Below are 23233 nucleotides of genomic sequence, written 5' to 3'. Positions count from 1 at the left end.
CTGACAACAACTATCTACTTGTTTCATGGGGAAGACATGATCAAATTAAAAAATGAACAGCAAACAAGAAACAAGCTCAAGATAAATTGCTTAAAGGATTACTGCACAGGTTATGGACCACACATGATAGATTGGCATTCTGTTTAGTTTATGGGCAAAGCCTGCAAAGATGACTGCAAGTCTCCAATGAATGTAATAAGCTTCTGAAAATACTGTAATCCTGTCCTTTATTACAAATACTGTCATATACATTTCAATACCTAAGGCTTATATGTTATCTAGTTATGTAAATATTCTCTGCATGACAACAACAAAAAGGCTTTCAATGTTGGTAATTCTTTAACAGTATGCTTATTAAAGCTTACTTGCATCTTACAATCTCCAACAAGCTCACCTAATGGTCATTAAAGCATTGCTACTTAAACATAGAGCAACAGGGTACTGTGACAGCATGCATTTTCTGAATAATAAGAAGCATAAATGAACAGTATAAAATATGACAGAAAACCAGAACATTCTGCAAAATCAAGGACAGATGAAAAGCCACTGTTGTACTTGTGTCTACCTTGGATGGGGGATTACTTTGCACACTTACACTGCATAACTGCTCCTTGCCTTGCTTGGACACATCCAGAGTCACTACATGGGCGAGTGGAGTGCAACAAGTATGTCACAATTTGAAATGTCTCTGGCTGACGTTGATGGCTCTGACACTCCTACCTCTCAACCTCAGAGCAAGAAATCTGGACAAAGCCATACATAGAAGTGGGACAAAGGCCCAAAAATAAGGACAATTTTTAAATATTGCTCTTACAGACTTAGAACAATAATAGAATAGTAGTAGGTCTTGCATTAATATGAATTTTCTGAAGGATATGAAATCTGAAACTCAAATGTCTGCCATTATTTTCTAACTTCAATCTTTAATGATTTGTCACTAATTTGTCAGAAAATGACAATTTTATGAAAAACAGACCAAAAATGTGATGCAAAAATATAAAATTGCCACACAATACATCTGGGAACCTGTCAAAGAGGGGACACCTTTTTAATATTAGTACTGTTAACTTGAGCAGCTGACAAAATAAGAGAATTGACATGCAGTCCTGAAATAAAAGTAATCTATAACTCTGATCATTACAGTTATTGATAATTGTAAACCCTCCACGTTTTCTTCCAAAATTGCCATCTTGCAGCGGGATTATTAGAGGGAGAGCAACATTTTGAGCCAAAATTGGGGACAGTTGAGAGGTTTGGATATTCCTAATTCTGTAAAGTGATTTATTTGCACGTATCTCTCAACCTCTTAATGCAGGAAATGTGGACAAGATCAAATATATTGGGGGAACATGCAAACAGTACTAAAAATTGCTCTTGTATAAACTTAGTTGATAGAATAACAGGTATTGCTTTACCATGCATTTTTCTGAAGGTTATGACATCTGAAACTCAATGTCTGTCATTATTTAGTGACTTCATTCCTAAATGATTTGCCAGAAAACCACAAATTTTATGAGGAACAAACCAAAAATAAGAAGCTAAAATCTATTCATTCTGCAAAAATCTGGACAGCTGAGAGGTATAGTTCAGCTGGGGCTGTCTCTGAGTTTGCTGCCCTTCCCCCCCTCACAAAATCATGGTCAAATGGAGCCTCCCCCCTACAGCCATTCCAATGTCCATTCCTTGGTTATTTCACCCCATTTACCACAAACACTGTAATGTGCATACTACATTACTTCTGTGATGATTTGGATTTCATTTGAAAGCTTTATTTTGCATTTTACAGCACCATCACTAATAGATATCTGCTAAACAGAGCAATGCAGTCTCACAATGAAAATAGACTTAGCATTAAAACTTCTCTGCCCTTGAAACTCACATTAATTGAAACAGCATTGAAACCCACATTCAAAGAAAATACATATTGCCAGTGGCAGATAAAGATTAACTTTGGTCTGTTTTTAAATCATAGGTGCCTTGCACACGAAACATACACATGCTCTTTGATACACCTTCGTGATTGTATTAAATTATATTCCTTGTACAATACAGTACAGTTGTTAGAGGACGTTTTACATTTGTTTTGAACATTTTTCCAGTAAACAATTAAACAAAATGCATGCACCAATAATGACAAAACTGCCCAATTCAGAACATTTCCATCATAAAAAATCTACTTAAACTTCTATGATACACCAGTATCAGTAAAAATGCACAATCTCTGAAAGCTAAATAATTCCACATTAAAGAGATCTGTAACTAATGAAGATGTTTCTGCTAGCAAGCAGCTTTATATTTCAGTGTTTCATCTACAAATAAAGTGCCTGTTGCCCTTAAGGAATAAATTGCCTATGCTACATTAAAAAAAATGATAAGCTAGTAATATTGCAATCAGGAATGGATGGCAAACTGATACCAGGTTCATAGTTAGTAGGTATCTTCACCAAAAAGTACTGCAGCATCCACCCCCTTTACAACACAGTACAGTATAAGCAATTCATCTACATACTGTGGGAGTAGAATCCACAGCCGTTTACATCAAAAGGCAAGTATACTACCTGTTGTGCTATTAACTATAAAAGCAGACTCAGCATAAGCAGCACTAAACTTCTCTTCCCCTGCAGCTCTCAGATCCTTGTAAAATCTACTCAACATTCAGCTGTATCTCTGAACTTTGCAGCACTACAAATCTGAAAAATGCCAAAATTTATTGGGGGGGAACAAAAGTCCAAAAAAACAGGGACACATTTTAAACATTGCTTGTATAATCTTGGAAAGTTGCTAGAATGAAAGACTGTGTTACCACCATACATTTCACTGCCAAGTCTTGAACCCAGGACCCTGTACAAAAATAGTCAGAGCAACATACAACTAAGCCAAATCAGCTGACTGAAACTTAAATGGCTACCATTTAGTGAATACAGTTCTCACCATAACTATCAACCTCTTAGCACAAAACACCTGAACAAAGGATGTACTGGAGGAATAGAGCCCCCAAACATATTCAGTGAATTCAGTTCTCACCAAAGCTTTCAACCTTAGCACAAAAAACATGGATGAAGCCAATAATGGGGGAATGCAGTCCCAAAAATAGGGATACATTTCAAATATCTATCTTATAAGCTTAGAAATTTGCTTGAATAAAAGGTTTTGTGTTACCATGTACTTTCTGAGGAATTGGACGTCTGAAATTCAAATACCTGTCATTGTTATTTATTTATTTAACATTTGTTAAGCAGGAAAGTCTTACTTGAAACAAAAGCCAATTTTTAGCAGAGGCTCAGGGAGAAACACTCCAGACGCATGTCTTTGTAAGATAGGAGGACACCAGAGCAAACCCACACAAACACAGGGAGGACATGCAGACTCCACACAGAAGGCACTCCAGCCAAGAATCAAACCAGAGAACCTGTAGCTGTCAGGCACCACTGCACCATAAATAGGTTCATAGGTTGGTACTAGGCTATTGACCCTAGGGCCTATATAACCAGGCCATAACAATTCCCTGGCTATTTCTTCCCACACTATTTACTTCCCTGGACCTTGTCTATCAGAGTGACTGACATGACCCCCGGGGTGAATTTCCTTTCTCCCATACAATCATCAAGATTTCTTTTGAACAGGGCCAAAGAGGTGCTCTGATTGATGTGTATGAGCAGTCTATTCCAGAGTCTGGGGAGTCTCTGGGTCAGGAACCTATCCCTCCAGCATGCTTTGTTTATTGTGATGATAAGGTTTAGATCCCTGGTGCATGTGGCTCTGAGGGATTAGGATTTCTTTAAGTGTAGCAAGTAAGTAGTGTGTGAGTTTGACATGGCCTTGTATGTTAAGCAGAGATCACCTCTTAGTAGATGATATGTGACAGAGTATAGCTGGAATTTTTTAAAGAGGTCAGCATAGGGCATCTGCTTTAGGCCTGTGATTCTTTTAGTGAGGTATTTCTGCTTCCTTTCCAGTTGTTGCAGATGTCTTGAGAGGTACATACCTAATGAGGTGTTTTATTCTATAATGGGTCTAATGAGGGATGAGTACAGTGGGACAATGACTTTCTTTTTTCTGGATGAAAAGCCCTTAGTGATGAGATGTTCCACAAAGAAGGATTTCCTGACTGTTGTGGCGATGTGGTTATCGAAGGTGAGACCACTGTCCACCTCTGTCCCTAAGTCTCTTATCACACTTTCAGTGTTTAGTGTACTGCCACCTATGTGGTAATTCACGGTTACATGTTTTTTCCCAAAGGTGATAGCTATACATTTCTTGGCATTGAGCTTGAGCCCATGGCTCTGGCACCAAGCATCTGTTTCTGTAAGGCCCTTTTGTAGAGTATCCACATCATTTGGGGATTCAATAATTGCACCCAGTTTGCAGTCATCTGCGAACTTTGTTAGCCAGAGTTCCTTAGTGTTGGCCTGTACTTCAGAGAAGTAAATGCCAAACAAGAGCAGTCCCAGGACTAAACCCTGAGGTACTCCACGTGTCACCTGTCTGGAGTTGAAGTTAGCTACTTTTACAGTGTGGGTTCTGTCAGTAAGCCAGTTGGCAACCCATCGAGTGACATAGCGATTAATGCCCAGCTTAGTAAGTCTATCTATGATTTCAGAGTGGGGGATGGTGTCAAAGGCCTTGGCGTGGTCCAGATAGGCTGTGTGGACCACCTTACCCTCGTCCATAGCTCGAGAGACTGATTTGAAGAAGTCAATCAGGTTCAGGAGACAAGATCGGCCCTTCACAAACCCAAACTGGGTGGGGTCCAGTGTTTGAAAGTTGCCAATGCCTTTGTTTATAAGTTCCATGATAATACATTCCATGGCCTTGCAGATTGGGCTCATCAGACTGATTGGGCGGTATTTCCAGTGATCCAAGGTGGATTCCCCCCTTGTGAAGTGGGAAAACTGTAGCTGTGCACCACTCAGTGTGCACGAAGCCTGAGGTGAGCCTATAATTAAACATGACACTTAGGTGAGGTGCCAGTTCATTTTGTAGTTCTTGTAATACACAGCTTGGCATGTCATCTGGTCCCATGGATGCTGTATTCTTAGCTTTGGAAAGTGTGTTTTTTACCTGTCTGGCCATTATTACCGGAATGTGGCAATCTTCTGATATTGCTGTTCAGGGGGTGAGAGGGGGGTGAAGTTGGCACTGAATTGATCTGTCAAGATATTGGCAATATCCTTGGGATCAGTATATTTAATGCCATTCTGTTGTAGCTCAGAGCAGATCTGATCATTGCCATTTAGATTCTTGACGTAGTTATAGAATGCCTTGTGGTTGTATTTGGAATCTTTGGCAATTTTATTATCATAACTAGCTTTGGAGGATTTTATGTGGGATCTCAGCTTCTTACTGAGGCTGGTAAGGGAGTTTTTTGCATCCTGGGATTTTCCTATTTTCTGCAACAGTTTCTTCTTTTTGTTGTAAAGTTTGTTTATGGCAGGGGACCGCCAGATTGGCTTCCTTTTTTTTGGAGGAGAACATATTAGTTCTATTTGGGATGGCACAATTCATGCATGAGTGGATGTGCTCGTACAGTGCCTTAGAGTAGGATTCAGCAGTCAAACTTTCAGTTCCCGTCTGCATGGGTGTCATGACATTTGTCACTTCTGACTTGAGTAGCATGAAGTTGGCTTTGGAAAAGTTTTTTTTATGGAGGTTTCCTTACTGGGGGGTGGGGGTGGGATGTGGATGTTAAGGGTGATTAGCTTATGGACAGACCTGACCAATGAGGGGGTGACCATAGGTGTGCATTGATTTCCCATGTTGGTAATGACCAGGTCAAGGATATTGGAGTCTCTGGTGGGACTATGGATTAGTTGATCCAGGGCTTTGGAATTTATGAATTGCAAGAACCGTTGGGCAAAGGTGTTGGTACACGAGTAGTTTTCCCAGTTAATGGCAGGGTAGTTTAAATCACCCAGTATTAGTGTGTTTGGTTGTATCTTAATATTTTCCAGTATGTTTAGAAAGGTATAGTGAGAATCTTGGGGCATGGTGGGGGATCTGTAGCAAGCTACAATTTGGATTGCAGTCTTACCTAGTGTTAGTTGCACCTGGAGAATTTCAGATGCATTGTGTTGGGCAGCTAGCCTGGTGGTGTGAATTTCCTTGGTGAATATGGACAACTATGTAAATAAACAAAAATACAGAAACTACAGATTTTATGAGGAACAGAACAAATATGAGGCAAAAATCTGCAATTTTTTACAAATGGTAGTGGGTACGGAATTTAGGCTCTTGCTACCTACACCCAAGGTACAGGGTTCAAGCCTGAGTTATTCACTACCCTTCACCATGTATCCTGAGTTCTCTCTAGCCACCAGTATATAGCTACTGGTGCATTTTACACACGTGCGCACACACACACACACATACACACACACACACACACACACACACACACACACACACACACACACACACACACGCACACACGCACACACACGCACACGCACATGCACACGCACACACACACACACACACACACACACACCTCTACCTGAATATTGAGCTGTGTCCACACACACCTCTACCTGAATATCGAGCTGTGTCCACACACACACACACACACACACACACACACACACACACACACACAAACACACCTCTACCTGAATATCGAGCTGTGTCCTCAGCACGCACCTCTACCTGAATATCGAGCTGTGTCCACAACACACACCTCTACCTGAATATCGAGCTGTGTCCTCAGTCCATCTGCTATACATTTCCGTTCCTCAGTCCTGTGCAAGCTGAATGTCTTCTCAGCCTTGGCAGCTGGTCTCCCCATAAGAGTAGGCTCCAGCCTCCGGACATTGTAGTCCAGAGCTCTTCCATTCTATGTGGTCATCACCGCATAGACTTCTGGGTATCTGCAGGGCAGAGATGCCTTTCCCCCTATTTGGACTGCTGACACAGCAGTCTGGAGTCCTCTGAGTTCCGAGAACACCAAGCACTCATGCTTGAAGTTCCGGGACTTGTGATTTTTTTTCTTTTGTTTTTTTTTTCTTTTCTTCTTTTCTTTCCACAGCTGGGGGGCAGCTGCAGTCCTGCAGTCCTGTAGCACGAGCCTCCTCTGGGGAATTGTACTCAATAATTGTCCTTATAAGGGAAGAATACAGGGATGTTGTGACCTCCTTGTCACTGGATGAGATACCGTTACTTATGCGGTGGGCCATGTAGAAAGCTTTCCGTACAATGAAAGCAACATGATGGTCAAAAGTCAGGTTGCTATCAACCTGGGTGCCCAAATCCCTCATGACTGATTGCATGCTTACGCCATTGTTATTATTGTGATAATATGTGGGGACGTCACTATCCCTAGGATGATGATGATGATACATTTTTTGGCCTTCAGCTTGAGGCCATGTTTCTGACACCAGTCATTTGTTTGGGGAGCCCCTCTTAGAGGACATCCACATCACTTGGGGAACTGATGACTGCACACAGCTTGCAGTCATCTCCAACTTGGTCAGCCATAGCCCACTGTTTTTGGCCTGCCCCTCAGAGAAGTATATCCCAAATAACAGAGGCCCCAAGACTGATCCCTGGGGTACGCCACTCATTATGGGTCAACTGCTTGAGGTGGCTTCCCCTATTTTGATTAGATGGGCTCTATCAGTGAGCCAGTTTGCTACTTATCTAATACAATATGGATTGATGCCTAGTTGAGAGAGTTTATCTATTATGCCCCAGGGCGGAATAGTGTCAAAGGCTTTGGTCAGGTCAAGGTAGTCAGTGTGCACCATCTTCCCCTCGTCCATGGCTTTGGTGACTATCTCAAAGAGGTCGACCAGCTTTAACAGAAAATACCTCCCCTTGACAAAGCCAAACTGTGTGGGGTTGAGTTTTTGGAGGTTGCTAATGTCCCTGTTAATGAGGTACATGAAAATCCACTCCATGTCCTTGCAGATCAGGCTAGTTATGCAGATGGGTCTATAATTTCCCAGATTGGTAGATGCTCCATCTTTGTGTAATGTGAGGACAATGGCTGTCCTCCACTCAGCTGGGACAAAGCCAGTACTCATGCTTTTGTTGAATAGGGTGCCTAATGGTGTGCAAGTTCATGCCTGCGTTCATGTAGGATGCAGCCTGGGATGTCATTGGGTCCCATGGAGGCTGTATTTTTTGCCTTTGAGAGGGCAGTAATGACCTGTTCCCCTAGAGATAAGGGGAGGGGGCAGGTACTGGGGATGTCCTGATTTACTGATGGGGGAACAGAGGGGTGAATTTTTCACTGAATCTGTCAGCCAGTAGGTTGGGTATATCTTTGAATTTGTGTATGTGGTGTCCTTGACCACCATTTCTGAACAGATCAGGGTCCTTTCTTTGAGATTGCAGACATATGTGAAGAAGGCCTTATGATTGTCTTTAGTAGATGTGGCCAATTTGGATTCAAAGTTGGCTTTAGAGGATTTCACTAGTGCTCTTATTTGCTTGTTCAGGCTAAGGAGAGATTGCTTCCAATTGGGCACTTGCTCCTTCATGGTCCTCGACAGCAATTTTTTTCCCTTTTTTATATAGTTTATTTATTGCAAATGTCCACCAGACAGGTTTACTCTTTACTGTGGAGGATGATTCTGTCCTGTCAGGTATTCCTGATTACATGCATCCATATAAGTGATTGTATACTACTATGGTGTAGATTTAGACATTGGTGCCAGTTCCAACAGAGGGGGAGGGGGCTCTGAAGCTGTTTACACCATCCCTCAGGAGGTTGTAATAAGCAAATATAGACATATGATGTGCAGGTGATGTAATAACATAATATAGGCAGAGCTGTACGACTGTGTTAACAGTTCCATTGTGTGGCATGTGAAGCATACGAAGGTTGTATTTGGAGATGTTGTCACAAATCATTTTGTAAGTAAGCGCAAAATCTTAAGGGTAATACACAGCTCTACACACAGATGGCTGTGGATGGCACCCTCGTACTCAGCTGGAGCAATACACAACCTGCTAGCTGACAGATTTGGATCAAATTTCACCAGTCTGTCCCAGATGGTTGTCACCCAAAGTATACATGCAAACATTACTCAGCATATTTTTCTCAAGAGAGAAGCTCATCTGTGCACTCTCTAAGGATAAAAACACAGCATCTGTGTTCCCTGACAACATCCCAGGTTGCCTTTTCAATAAATTTAAACATGACGTAGCAGACACACTTAACCACAACCTCCAGACAAGTGATTTTCTGGCACAGTGGTGGACAACAGCAGTCATCTGTCTGAACAAGGGGGAACCATCACCCACCACAGGAAACTATAGACCCACAAGCCTGACCAGCCTCATCTGTTAGCCAATGGAAAGAGTCATCATGGATCTTATCATCAAGAACATGGTTAATCTCCAGACTTTGTAACCAACTCATTTTTGATTTGTTAAGGCTAGACCATATCTGACAAATGTGATTGACTTCTTCCAGAAGGTCACCAAGGCCATGGATGAGAAAAAGAATGTGCATCCCACAGAACTTGACTTGACTAAGGCATCTGACACAACCACACATTAGGATATTGTAGATAAACTGTCTCAACTGGCCATAAACTGCTATATCACTAAATGTGTAGCCCACTGGATTGCCAACTGGACACATACTGTAAAAGTGTTTGAATTCACCTGTAGCAAAAGGCCAGTCAGCAGTGTAGTACTGCAGGGCTCTGTACTAGGCCCTTTCCTGTTTTGTATTTAATTCACTGAAGTCAAGGCAAACTTAGACAACCTTTGTCCAACAAACTTTGCAGATGACTGCTAATTGTGGGCAATCATTGAATCCAGTAATGGGATATACTGTAGAAAGTATTATAAATGACTGGTGCCAGAGCCATAAAGATGCACTAAATGGCCAGCTCATCTTAGATAACATGGCACAGGCTCATAATTGTATAAACCTTGTTAACCTTGCTATTTAAAATTGAGAAACTCATGTTAAAATATGGCTAGGCTTTTACATCATCTTGGAACATTAGCCTAGTACTCTCCTATGAACCTATGAAGTACAATTGTGTATTAGGTACAGCTATAGTGTGACTATACTTCACAATGGATGCAACAGTGCATCACATCAATATTACCACTTGATATTTTGCATGAATACATATGCATGCATGCATGTCAGGATTTCATGGCAGTGTAACATTCTCAGTGGCAATGTCAGGGAGACAGTGATTGTGTGGCACATGTCTTGAAGTTTGTAATGTTCTTATAGAGTGTGCTCCATGTATTGTTTAGTATGTGAACAATATCACAGTAAGAGCTTCCTCACTTATTGATGCTGGACTTAACACTGCTTTTGTTTCTGTGTACATAGGCATAGTTGCATTGGCATCAGTCTCAAAAACTGCTGTACCATTCATTGTAATATATCATTTCTTAATTCATGCATCAATTGCAGATACTTCAGATAATATCCATTGCTATTACATGTGGCATATGCATATAATACATAGTTGTGTGTAGGGAATCCACTTATAATAGTGTATTGCTTGTACATGTTTTTATCATTATGGCCGATGTTTATGTCAGACAGGGATGCTTTTGCCAAGTGTATTACATTTGGCACACTGAGCTTGCACATATCTTGTAGCCCATACAGAACTATTCTTTGTTATGCATACTTATTAGGAATTGCTAGTTCAGACTTCCCTTCAAGGTGTTGTACAAGATGCATGTGTGATACATTTTTCTGTGTTGCACCCAGTAAATTACAGAGATCATTGAAAGCATTGATGGCATAGGCTTGATTCTTGCCGGTGTAGCTTGTGGCTTATGTGTCATGCAAACCTCAAATGGTCAGGATTGCCCCTGTATTTAACTCTAGGTTTTACACTGTCCCTGTAACCCCTCCAAAGACAGTTTATTTTTGGAAAAGGGGTAGTGAATTCCTCTTATAGAATACTGGCAATCATTACAGTTGTATAAATCTGTTCCAGCAGAACATGTATAATAACTTAAACTCACATATTCCTTCAATTTCATAGACTGTGACAACAAGTAAGCAAAACAAAAAAAAAAATGAATGAACAACAATCAATCCTATATAATGTGAAAAGTAAGTAAAAAGATGTTAATGCAATGAAATCAAATAACTTTCATTTACACATGCATCTATCTTTTGGATATTAGTAAGAATACAAAAGGTGGTCATGCAATGGCAATAACTAGATGTGCCTACATGTAAAAAAGAGTGTTGAAACAGGGATGATAGGTATCACCAAGCAAATGACAGAAGAAACAGAGGACAATTGTGTTTATAGCTGCAGAATAAGACAGATCTCATAGAAATCATTATTGTTCACTGGACTCCCCCCTCATTCCCATTCCATCTCCTTCTCCATTTGTGTCACTTGTATCACACTATCCCCAGGATTCAACAAACTCTGAGTAGGAATAGTGTTATTCCTACACGGAGTGAATGGTGTTCATGTCCGCATAGTCTTCTCAACAGCATGCCATTCATATTAATGAATGGAGCACTACTGAGAATGGATCTGCAGACAAGAGCACTGAATGACTGCAGGGGGCAATGTTGCAGCAGTGTCCGCAGATCCAACATGCCCCCTGCACTCTCAAAGTGCTGTTCAGCACTTTTTAAATGCTTTCAGTGTCCACAGACACTGAAAGCAACTAATGTTGTTGTTGTTTGTCTTTTTGGCTTTTCCCAGTTAGGGGTCGCCACAGCGGAACTCCAGTCTGCTAATGATTGGCAGTAGATTTTTATGGTGCCGAGTTGCCAGTCCGATGCCCAACCTTCAGCAAAGGCACGCCCATTCACACATGTCTTTCGGAGGCCACTTGACTGTGGGGAGGACATGCAGACTTCACACAGAAAGCACTCCAGTCGAGAATCGAACAAGATAACCTCTTGCTGTGAGGCAACAATGCTTCCACTGTACCACCACGGCACTAATAAAACAGTAAAACAGTGTCCACAGACGCTGACAGAGTTGGTAGGACTTGAAATAAATACAGGGGGTGTGTGACATGTACTGTCACACACACCCTGCATTGTGAAAGTGCCATACAGCCCTTTACAATGCTTTCAGTGTCCAAGGACACTGAAAGCATGCTTGGCAATGGGAAGCAATGCAGGGTGTGTGTGACAGGAATGGCACTTTACAGTACAGGTGTGTCCCAGACACACAGCCATACCTGTAAACCTCTTAGTGCCCAAACTCTGGACAAAGGGCAACCAAATGGGGGGGGCAAAGGTCCATAAATAGGGACATGTTTGAAGTGCAGCTCTCATAAACTTAAAAACTTGATAGAGGAACAGGGTTTGCATTAACATACATTTGCTGAAGGATTAGACGTCTGAAACTCAAATGTATGCCATTATCTAGTGACTTCAATCCTGAGATCATCCCACTGATTTGCAGAAAACCACTAATGTTATGAGGAACAAAACAAAAATAGGAGACAAACATCTGGACAGTATGTGATAATCTGGACAGTTGAGAGGTATGCACACACCTTAACCTCTTCCATCAAGAAATCTGGATAAAGCCATGAAATAAACATGGGACAAAGGTCCTAAAATAGGGCAGATCTAAAACATATTGCACATATAGACTTAGAAAGTTGATAGACTGACAGGTAGTGCATTACCAAATATGAAGCAGCATTAGTATTGCTTGTTTGTGTCTTTCGGCTTTTCCCAGTTAGGGGTCGCCACAGCGGAACTCCGGTCCGCTAATGATTGGCAGTAGATTTTTACATACTGGCTTGCCGGGCCTAACGCACAACCTTCAACGAAGGAATGCCCATTCACGCATGTCGCCACACAGAAGACGCTCTAACTGAGAATCGAACGGGCAATGTCTAACTGTGAGGCGACAACGATACCATTAGTATTAATATATGTAATTAAAGTGGTTGCATCAATTTTTTTTCTGTTATAAGTGGTTTAAGTGTAGCTGAGCGGGTTTGTGCATCACAACACTCTGCTCAGCATTGCTTAAACATCTCATAGGAGCTAAATACAAAAGTATAGCTAAAATCTTCAATGTTGAGATAGCATAGTGGTTAGAGTTCCGGCTTTGCATACAGCAGTTCATGGTTTTAGTACCAAGACAGTCCCTTCATTTTTACATAGGAAAGCATTGTTCATTTTTTTTAAATTTATAAATGATGTAGTAGTTTATATTTGTTAACCAGGGTAGTGTAGCTGGTCCATAATTTAAGTGTCATTGGATATATGCTGTGAAACCCCAAGTAAACACAAGTGACCCATAGAGTACAGTCACACCCCAAGGTAATGTCATGTAAGCGCATAGGGGGATGTCAAGTAAAGTAAAATATATACACTTAATAATATGTCAGTAATGAGTAATTAATGTCCAATTCAAAACTGTTTTTGACCTGGAAACTGAGCAATGGTAAGCAGCACTCAGCTCTGCTTAGCTGGTGTTAGCATTGCTTAGAAGTCTATTCTAAGCAGTATTCAGCCCAGCTGAGCAGATTTGTGTACTGCTAAGCACTACTCAGCATCTACCCCTTTAAGCACTGCTAACTCAGTTTAGCAGGTTTGCGCACCCCTTATCTGTGCTCAACATTTTCAAAATGGTCCCATGATGGCAAAGGGTGAGAATATGGCCTTATTTAACCCGCACAGGCAGGAATACAGCCAGAACCTGTATCTCTGCAGGAACTATGTCTGGCGTTGGAGAGGGAGTGCCTTTTGGGTGCAGTGCTGTGGCATCTTGGAGTCCAGGGTCATGGCTCTGTGTCTTGTTAAAGACGACAACCATGGACTGCTGCAGGGCCAGTACCAGTGCTCACACTACAAAGCAGAGGCCTGGGACTGTCTGGCATGTGATCTCACCAGTGCTACTGGAATCCCCCAAACTGGTGAGCAAGTTCGGCATCATTATGCCGACCTAAAGCGTAAGAAGGGGGTGCTCTTGGCCCAATGGATCCATGAAGCTTGGGGCCAGAATGCCCCAGTAGTTTGTAAGTATCTTATCCATAGCTGTACCAAATTCTAGCCTGAGTATGTGATAGACAGGTATGCATAATGTTTGTTTTTTTCCCTCTAAAGCTGTAGCAGAGCGGGCTAGCAATCTGGAGGCCCATGCGAATAGACTGTCAAAGCTGCACTGACAGGCTGGTGAGTACAGATCTAACTTGCAGTATATCGTACAAATAATAAGGAGTACATTGTTTACTGCCAGTAGATATAGTGTGTTCTGTGTCTACTGAATAAAGTTTGTCAGACTAATATTGATCTACAAGATGCACAGTTAAAAAGCACTGCGTCATGTTACTCAAATAAAGATTTATACATTAGGTTGCTGTGTTTACTCTGGTTTGTTGTTGTAGAAATAGAATGTGTACAGGTTCTTCACAGCAAATATGGCTTTGACAGCATGGATTAATTGAGGTTGTTCTGAGAACCAGCTGTTATGCAAAACTGTAGATTGTGGAACTGTAAAACAAGATATAAATGAAATATGAAATATGTCCTGCACTAAGATCTGAACCCTGAATAGTAATGTGTAATGTATTATAGTGTGTACCTTTCAGCATTGCCTTGTGTTAACCTTTGCTTTCCAGATTGTAGTTTCTCAAAGGAGTAATACACAGTACACTAGCAATCTGTTATGCATGAATCTCAGGATTACAAGGTCAGAGTGTCTAACCAAGAGAGTATTAGGCAGAAATCAGTGAAACAAGAGACAGCAGTTCCCCACTCGCTCAGTGTGATGAGAAATAGCTTTGTTGTTCAGTTTTGCACACACAGACATGGTTTGAATCCAGAGAGTGGTACTGAGATGTGTGCATATTTACACTCCAGAAAACTTAAATATTTGTAGAAACGGTCAGGTAGTGTTAACATATATTTTCTCCACAGGTGTTACAGGCTAAGAAATGTTTGTAGTAGCTGTAGGAAAGGTATACTAATACACCATGTACAACTGTTCCACTGTCCAACCCCATGACTACAAATGACAGCAGGATAGGTACATACACCATGCACTCTTCCCGATACATGTCTCTCAACTGTCATGCTGTCACGGCTAGTAGTCACTGCTGCCAACAACCTTGGACAAAGATAGGAATCCAGGTGAGGTATGCCAGTAGCACACTCACACAACATCAGTGCAGGGTACCCCTTCTTTGTCATATATGTTACCCTGACATGTACAAGTCCCCTCTAGTCATGTACCCAGAGTTGTCACAGTTTGCCCCATACCATTCCAGGTTGACAGTTTAACAGGTTTGTATGTACTACAGAAGCTATTGGCCATAGGTTGATGTAAAGTGATTGCAGACCTGTAGAGTACTGAGCAGTACTGTTGTGAAAAATAGAAGCCAATACAGTTGTTAATGGACTTTTTTTTCTTCCCCCACTCCTTATCTACATCACTAATTATTATTCATATACTACGGGTATGTTTTTCTCAAAATCTAATGTTGGGACTTGTGTTCTATTATTGTTCATATATTTAATTGGTTGGATATTAACATACCTTGTTCAAATACCATTGTTGGTGGCCTGTTGCCATCAATGTAACTGGCATGCTGTTACAATGCTTACTGTTGTTCCATTTACGCATGAGTTCTGTTTGCTATGCAACTGTTTCAAATCTATTGTTTTGGGTTAATTTGAACACCCACGCATGCTGTTATAACTTATTTTGACATGTTGTGTTCTTGACTAACCAAAAAATCTTGGTAAACCTCAACATTATGGCACGTTTGGGAAGGCAGAACCCAGTGAATGCACCTGTCCTGCCTCATCTGGCCATGGCACCAGGCCCCAGCCGATCTGGGACCCAACCTGTAATTCCTCCTCTGCTGGTCCGGCACCACCTTCAGGTGTAACCACCTCAGGTGACAGGGCCCCCCCCCCCCGCCGGGTGCAGGCATGCAGAAGAGCCCATCACCCACAGTAAGTTCTTGTGTATGTTGCACAGTGTCATCCACTCAGAGTTGGATAGATGGCTGAGCCAGATGGAGGGCCACCTGCTGCACCTTGAGGGGCAGGTTGCCCCTGTTTTCCAGCCCCCAGCACAGCCACTTTTGGGATTGTGAAAAGTGGAGTGGTGACTGCCCATGAGTGGGGACCTCAGTCCCAGTGTTTCCATCTTGGGGCACATGGGCTTCCAATTCCCAACCACCCTCCCCATCCAAGGTGTTTATCCCCCTCATGTGTCATACACCACCTCTGTCTGCTATCTTGTCTGTCTGTAAAAGCAACCTCTCCTATCCAACCTACCTCCACAAACATACCTACAACCTTTCCCCAATATCCCACTCTCACCTTAAAAAAAAAACAAAAGGGGGCATCTGTCCCCACAAAAAAAAAAAAAAAATCACGTCCCATACATACCTCTCCATTTAATCCAATGTACACCAATGTTAATCAATTCACCTTTGAGTTGCTCAAGCAATGTATGTCACCAATACCCCTCCTTGTGTGGTGTGACGCTCTAAATTCCAAATTGTCCACATTATTCACAGCTGTTGCTGCAGAAGAAATGGAGAGCTATGGTCCTTTCCTACTCCCATCCTGCACATCCCTAGCTGGTTTTCCTAATGTTTTTCCCCCTGCTTGCCCCCATTTCACCACTTTCCCATCACCTTTTTTCTTTTCTTTTTTTTGAAATTAGCGCAGGTTTAAGTGGGAATAAGCACCACTAAGTGAAGCTAAGGGGACTAAAGCTTCTATTAGCATTGCTTAGCTTCACACAAAACTGTGCAAACCCACTTACAACTGCTTAAAAGTGCTTTAATCAGTCTGTCTCAATCAGCCCTTGTTCTGCCCAGCAACAAAGTAATCAGCCCTGCCAAGTCTCGAACCTAGGATTCTGTGCACTACAATCACTGCAACGTATCACTACACCATCTGAGCTGCGGGAATTTGCAATGCTTTTACAAACATATCATGCATTATAGTCATTTAACATAAGGGGAAAAATAATATCCCTGGCAAGTCTTAAAGAGAGGACCCTGTGCATTCCAGTCACAGCAGCTACCACTATTCCACATGAGGTGTGCAAATTAGTAATGCCTCAGTAAATATATCATGCAGGATGGTCATCCAATATTTGGGAAAAACCTGTGGAATTAGTAATGTTATGTACATATATATATATATATATATATATATATATATATATATATATATATATATATATATATATATATATATATGGTTCCATTTTATAATCTCAAAATACTGAAATCTCGAATTTCAGTTTCTCAAGACCATAAAGTCAAATGCTTGAAATCCCAAAACCCCAAAGCCGTGAAACACAAAATTGCAAACATAAACCCACCATACACCACACAACACATATACCATCATCCCCACACTACAACAAATAAACAAACAAAACACACACAAACACAAAAACACAAATCAACAAACCTGCACTACATATAAGCAGGGAGTCAAGCCCCCATGCGCCCCCATCCCCCTACTTATATAGGGTCTATATCAGAACATCGAAGTATTAAAACTTCAAATGTTCTGATATCGAACACTATTCAGCAAACGCTAAGAATAGCGAAGCTGCAGAACAGCGAATTCTTTCCTCTGGAAAGAATTTGGTTGGCCATTTCTGTGGCTTTGCTATTCTTAGCACTGTGGTGGAAAGTTATGGGTTGGGTTCAGGTAAGTGTACGATTGTTTGTACATTAGGGTTAGGGGCAGGTTAAGTGAGTTAGAGTTAGGGCGTGGATTAGGCATATGTGTGCGATAGTGACAGACTTTAGGGTTAGGGGCGGTTTAAGTGAGTTAGGGTTAGGGTGCGGGTTAGATGAGTGTGCGATAGTGACGGACCTTAGGGTTAGGGTTTGGGTTAAGGTAAGTGGGTAGATAGTAGTGTATGTTTAGTTTAGTGTAGCATTAGATGTAGGAATTTAAGTGCATGTGTGTGGTTGCTGTTTGTTTGATGTGCTTGTGTTGTGTGTATGTGTTTCGGAGCAGAGAATTTTTTCCATGGGAAAAAATTCTCTGTTCTGAATGTTCAATATTTTCATGTTTAGATGTTTTGGGGCCGATGAAATAGCATTCGCTATTTTCATCTTTTGATAACGTGATATAAAGGCCTTATATATACTAACTCCGAGATTGCACCAAACAGGAAAAGAAAGCTAACTCATCACTACACACTTTACAGTACCCTCCCACACATGCATCACAAATACACAAACACCACTACTTTCAACACTTAAACACTCATACTATTACCTGCCTACCCTAACCTGCACATAAAACTTCCAAACACACTTACATACACTCAAATAAATACCTAAAACCCTAACAAAATACTCACTTACCTTACATACTAGCCAAATCCACACACTAAACCGTACATGCTGCACACACTACATCCCATGACAAATACCAGAACACCATAACTGTCAATTCTAGATTTCTGGATTCACGGTTATGGAGTTTTGCGATTTTAAAAATTCGACTTTATGGTCTCGAGATACAGAAATTCAAGATTTCAGTATTTCGAGATTATAAAGTGGAACCATATTTAAAATTTGGTCTCATACCAAAACAGCAAGTACCTGATAACACTGCTGTTAACAGAACTTTAAGTTTTCCAATACCCATTATCCGGGACATGCAGTCTATTAGAAATATTGTAGATAAAAACTGGAACATTGTTACAAGCTCGGATGATTTGTCTGCTGTCCTAGGGAGCTAACCTTTGTTTGCATATAAGAAAATGAACACTATAAGGTCTTTGGGTGAGAACAGACACACTGCCTTTTCTATTGATCAACTTTGCAATGCTACTGAACTATGTGAAAAACGTGTTTGCTGCCAATATATACTTACTGTAGCCAGCTACACTTTCAGATATAATGGTTTTACTGTGTTCTTTCCCTTACACTATGACTGTAACAGTAAGAACATAGTGTACATGACTGTGTGTGAGACTTGCCATTACATTTATATTGGAAAAACTGGCCACAAATTGTCTGACTGAGTGAAAGAGCATTTTGATACTATTAGAGGTAAAGACTACAGAAATGCTTTAGCAGGACATGCTTTATCCTGCAATATTTTTATGAATTCAGTTTTATTATCTTGGAGAAGGTTGAGTTATTTTTCAAAGACTATGGCACCTTATTATAAGTGAAAGAACTGAAATGGCAACTATGATTGGGAACGGACTATGCACCAGGACTTAATGCCAATTTGAACTAGAAGTGTGTATTGCAATGGCAAGACTGTTTCCATTTCCTATTGTTATTTTTCTGTAGAATTGTTAGAATTTATACAGATCATAGACATTTTCTTTGTTTAAATTACATGTAGTTTGTACAGACTCACCATGAAACCAGTGGGTTGCATCTGTGCAACAGACTTATTGAATATGCATTAGTCATACTATCTCTTGATTTAGGATTGGTTACTATAACCTAAGTTGGGTGTTGTGTTTCTATTTTATTACATTTTTATTACCATTTGTTCATTATTTAACTCTGCACTGTTGTACATTTCTTGTTTTCTAATGAAGTTCCAGGATATTTAAGGAATGAAAGCACTAAACGCCACAGTTTGTACGTTATGTTATTTTCCATATGCCTTAGAAGTTTTTTAAGTGTAATAGATTTATTTTCTATATATATATATATATATATGTATGTATACATTTATGTATCAATACATATATATATATATATATATATATATATATATATATATATATATATATATATATATATATATATATATATATATATATATATATCAAGACATCTGGACAAAGCCTGACAAAGTGGGGGGACAAAGGCCAAAAAATAGGGACATAAGTTAAATATGGATTTTATAAGCTTAAAAGTTGCTAGAGTATCACGGTTTGTTTTAATACATATTATCTGATAGAGTTCAAGTTCGGAACACAAATGATTCTCATTATTTAGTGACTTCAATGCTCACATAATCCCAGTGATTTGTTAGACATCCACAACAGTTATGAGAAACAGACCAAAAATATGAACCACACATCTGGACAGTCTATGAAAATCTGGACAGTGGAGAGGTATGAGTGCAGTCATGTAACAGAAGGGGAAAAACACTGAGAGCTGGCAACCATGTCATCCAGCATCTTCTGAACTACAGTCAGACCAAAACAACACTACACCAAATCAGCTCTGTGGAATTGCTCATGCATTTGCAAAATATATCATGCACCACAGGGATGTAACTGTGGAGAAAAACTGACATCGGTGAGAAATTGTCTACCCACAGCCATTTGCACCACAGTCACAGCAATATACCAGTAAACCAACTGACCTCTACAGTATAACAACTGCTTGAACAAACATATCCTGATTGCGAGTCACACACTACTCCCAGATATACTGCCACAAGTCACAGTGTACTTGGAATCCTGAGGTGTTAAGGGAAATGTCTTAGACTGCCCCTGCAAACATATACAGCTGATAGACCACCAGCAACTGTAGCAGCATGCACAGTCAGATAGAAAAGGATCTATGATACTCACATCTGCCCTCCTGCTACTCAGCCCAACAAACATTTACACACTGCATTACTAAATAATCTTGACCGTCTGTTAACAATGGCCAGACATACCTAACTCTCAACTGTACAGATTTCCATAGAATGTCATGGGTTTGGGACCATATTTATTGCCTCTTCCTCATAACATTTCTGGGAGTCTGCTAAATCTCTGGCATAATGTGAGGAATTAAGTCATTAAATAATGATATACCATACCTCTGAACCTCTTAGTGCAAGACATCTGGACAAAGCCCGACATATTTGAGTGACAGAGGCCCAAAAATCAGGACATATTTTAAATAATGGTGTTATAAACTGAAAAGGTTGCTGGATCAACAGTGTTTGTTTTAACATAAAATTTCTGAAGGCTATGAAGTCTGAAACACAAATGGATGTCAGTATTTAGTGACTTTAATCCTCAGATTATCCTAGTGATTTGCCAAAAACAAAAATTGTTTGAGGAACAGACCAAACATAAGAGGTAAACCTCTGAACATTCTGTGGAAATATGTACATTTGAGAGGTATGTCATATACATGTCAATGTCAGACTTCAAATTACTCAGAAAATGCATGTCCAGACAAATCCTGTTAATCTAGCAATTTTCTAACTGCATAACAGCAATAGTTACAATCTGTCACTTATTCTAGAACCTTCTCCACCATTTTGTTGGGCTTTCTCCACATTTCCTGTTCTAAGTTACATGTGTACCTACTCTTTGTGATACTGTAGCTCCCACACCTCCATAATGTTCTCCTCACAGGCAAGGAAAAGGGACAAGGCTCACATGAAGGACTTAATTATAGCACTTTGTTGCCATGCCACTGGCTAATGGAAAGACAACACAGCTCTTCTAGATGCACTTAGCAAGTGGGAGACACCAACTGGTGCACAGGCCATCACCTGCTCATGAGCATTACCTACAAAAGGCAAGCTGCTGCCTATGCAAAACAGGTCTGAACCTTCCTACGCAAAGCCAGACTGCGACTATGGAAACCTACACTTTTGCATTACTTTAAAACAGACTGCAGCACTATAACAGGTATGTCAAACAATTAAGCATGTAATGGAATGCAGAAGGGGGTGTAATAATTGGAAATAAGATGGTAAACAATAGGTCTCAACAAAACTTGCTGGACTGACTTATTGCTGTCCATCACCTATGGCCATCCCTGCTGGCTCTGTTTGCAGTGACATAGAGCACAGCTCTGGCCCCTGAGTCACCCCAGCAAAGGTCAGCTCACAAATGACTGCTATTGGAGTGTCTCATGTGCAATACTGACTGTGACACTACCAGGCCAGCTACCTGGGATGTTGTAAATATCCATATGTCACTTGTGAATGCTACTATGATACATATGATTGTCTTATAAATGTAAGAGACCAATATAGGGTATGTGCATAGTAAACAACTGGTACAGAAGTAAGTCTTGAACTGTATGTTATATACTGAGTTCGTACCTTTCAACTGTCCAGAGTTTTGCAGACTGACTACACATTTGCCTCATATTTGTAGTCAATTTCTCATGCAGTTGTGTTTTGTCTGGCAAAGCACTGGCAAATCAGTAAAGACTGAAGTCATAACATAATTGGATACATTTGAATGTCAGATGTCATATCCTGCAAAGTATTCCTGTGAATGCAAAACCTACTTTGCTATCAACTAAGTGTGTTACAGCAATATTTCTACAGTGTCACCATGTTTGGGCCTTTGTCCCTCATCTAGGTGTGCCTTTGTCCAGATGTCTTGCTTTAACAGGTTGAGAGGTATGACTGAGCTGCAAGAGTGTAAACAGTGTGCCAAACTGACCAGGAACAGAAATATATATCAAGTATTACCTGTGCACATGTATGTAGTAATAATAGTAGCTGGAAGCCTCAAATGTACAGACATGAGTTGCAAAATGCCAGGTAAATATGCTGTACTTGTTTTACAAATGTGTAATCTGAGATTCAGTGCATCAAACAGACATACATGTCTACAACAACAGGTTGTTGTATTGTCTTGAAACAGAAATAATTACTAGTTTGATTATAATTACTAGCTTGAAATTGGAAAAGTGTTTAACTGTGCCATGACTTTGTGTCCAAGCCTACACCAAACATCTATATGAGGACCTACATAACTGCATGGACTCAGCAATAACTGACTGGACACAATCTTCTCCCCCAAGGTAGATTAAACCTCTGTGGTGGACAGCAGCTATACACAATCCCCATAATAGGTGGAAATATTGGCTGTACAGGGACAAAAAACAGCAGGTGCCAAACTGGAAGCAATCTCACCTTTGTCTGAACAAGCAAATAAGGTTGCAGGTGAATTACTCTAAGGATAACTTTGAGTGCAAATTGGACACATCCACCAAGGCCAATCACAAAGCCTTCCACACATATGTCTGTAATCTCAGAAGCAACAGCCAAATCTGCTCTGTACTGGTGGTCAATAACACCATATGCACATATGCCACAGATATAGCCAACCTGCTGCAGACAGGTAAGTGAAAACCTCACCCTCTTGTCCTCCCATCAGTAAAGGAGGACATGCACAGCACCTGACCCCCTCCCCTCATCCTCAGGGAGCAGGTTTGTAATGCCCTCTCAAGGGCAACAAACAGAAGTCTCCATGTGACCTGATAACATCCTTGGCTGCATCCTGCATGAACATAAGCATGAGATCTCAGGGCCATTACACAATGTAGTCAACCAAATCCTGAGCACTAGTGTTATCCAATCTGCATGGAGGACAGC

Source organism: Protopterus annectens, chromosome 4.part1 (genome assembly GCF_019279795.1).
Source record: "Protopterus annectens isolate FY-2018-M chromosome 4.part1, PAN1.0, whole genome shotgun sequence".
Taxonomy (NCBI): Eukaryota; Metazoa; Chordata; order Ceratodontiformes; family Protopteridae; genus Protopterus; species Protopterus annectens.
This window is presented reverse-complemented; position numbering follows the sequence as displayed.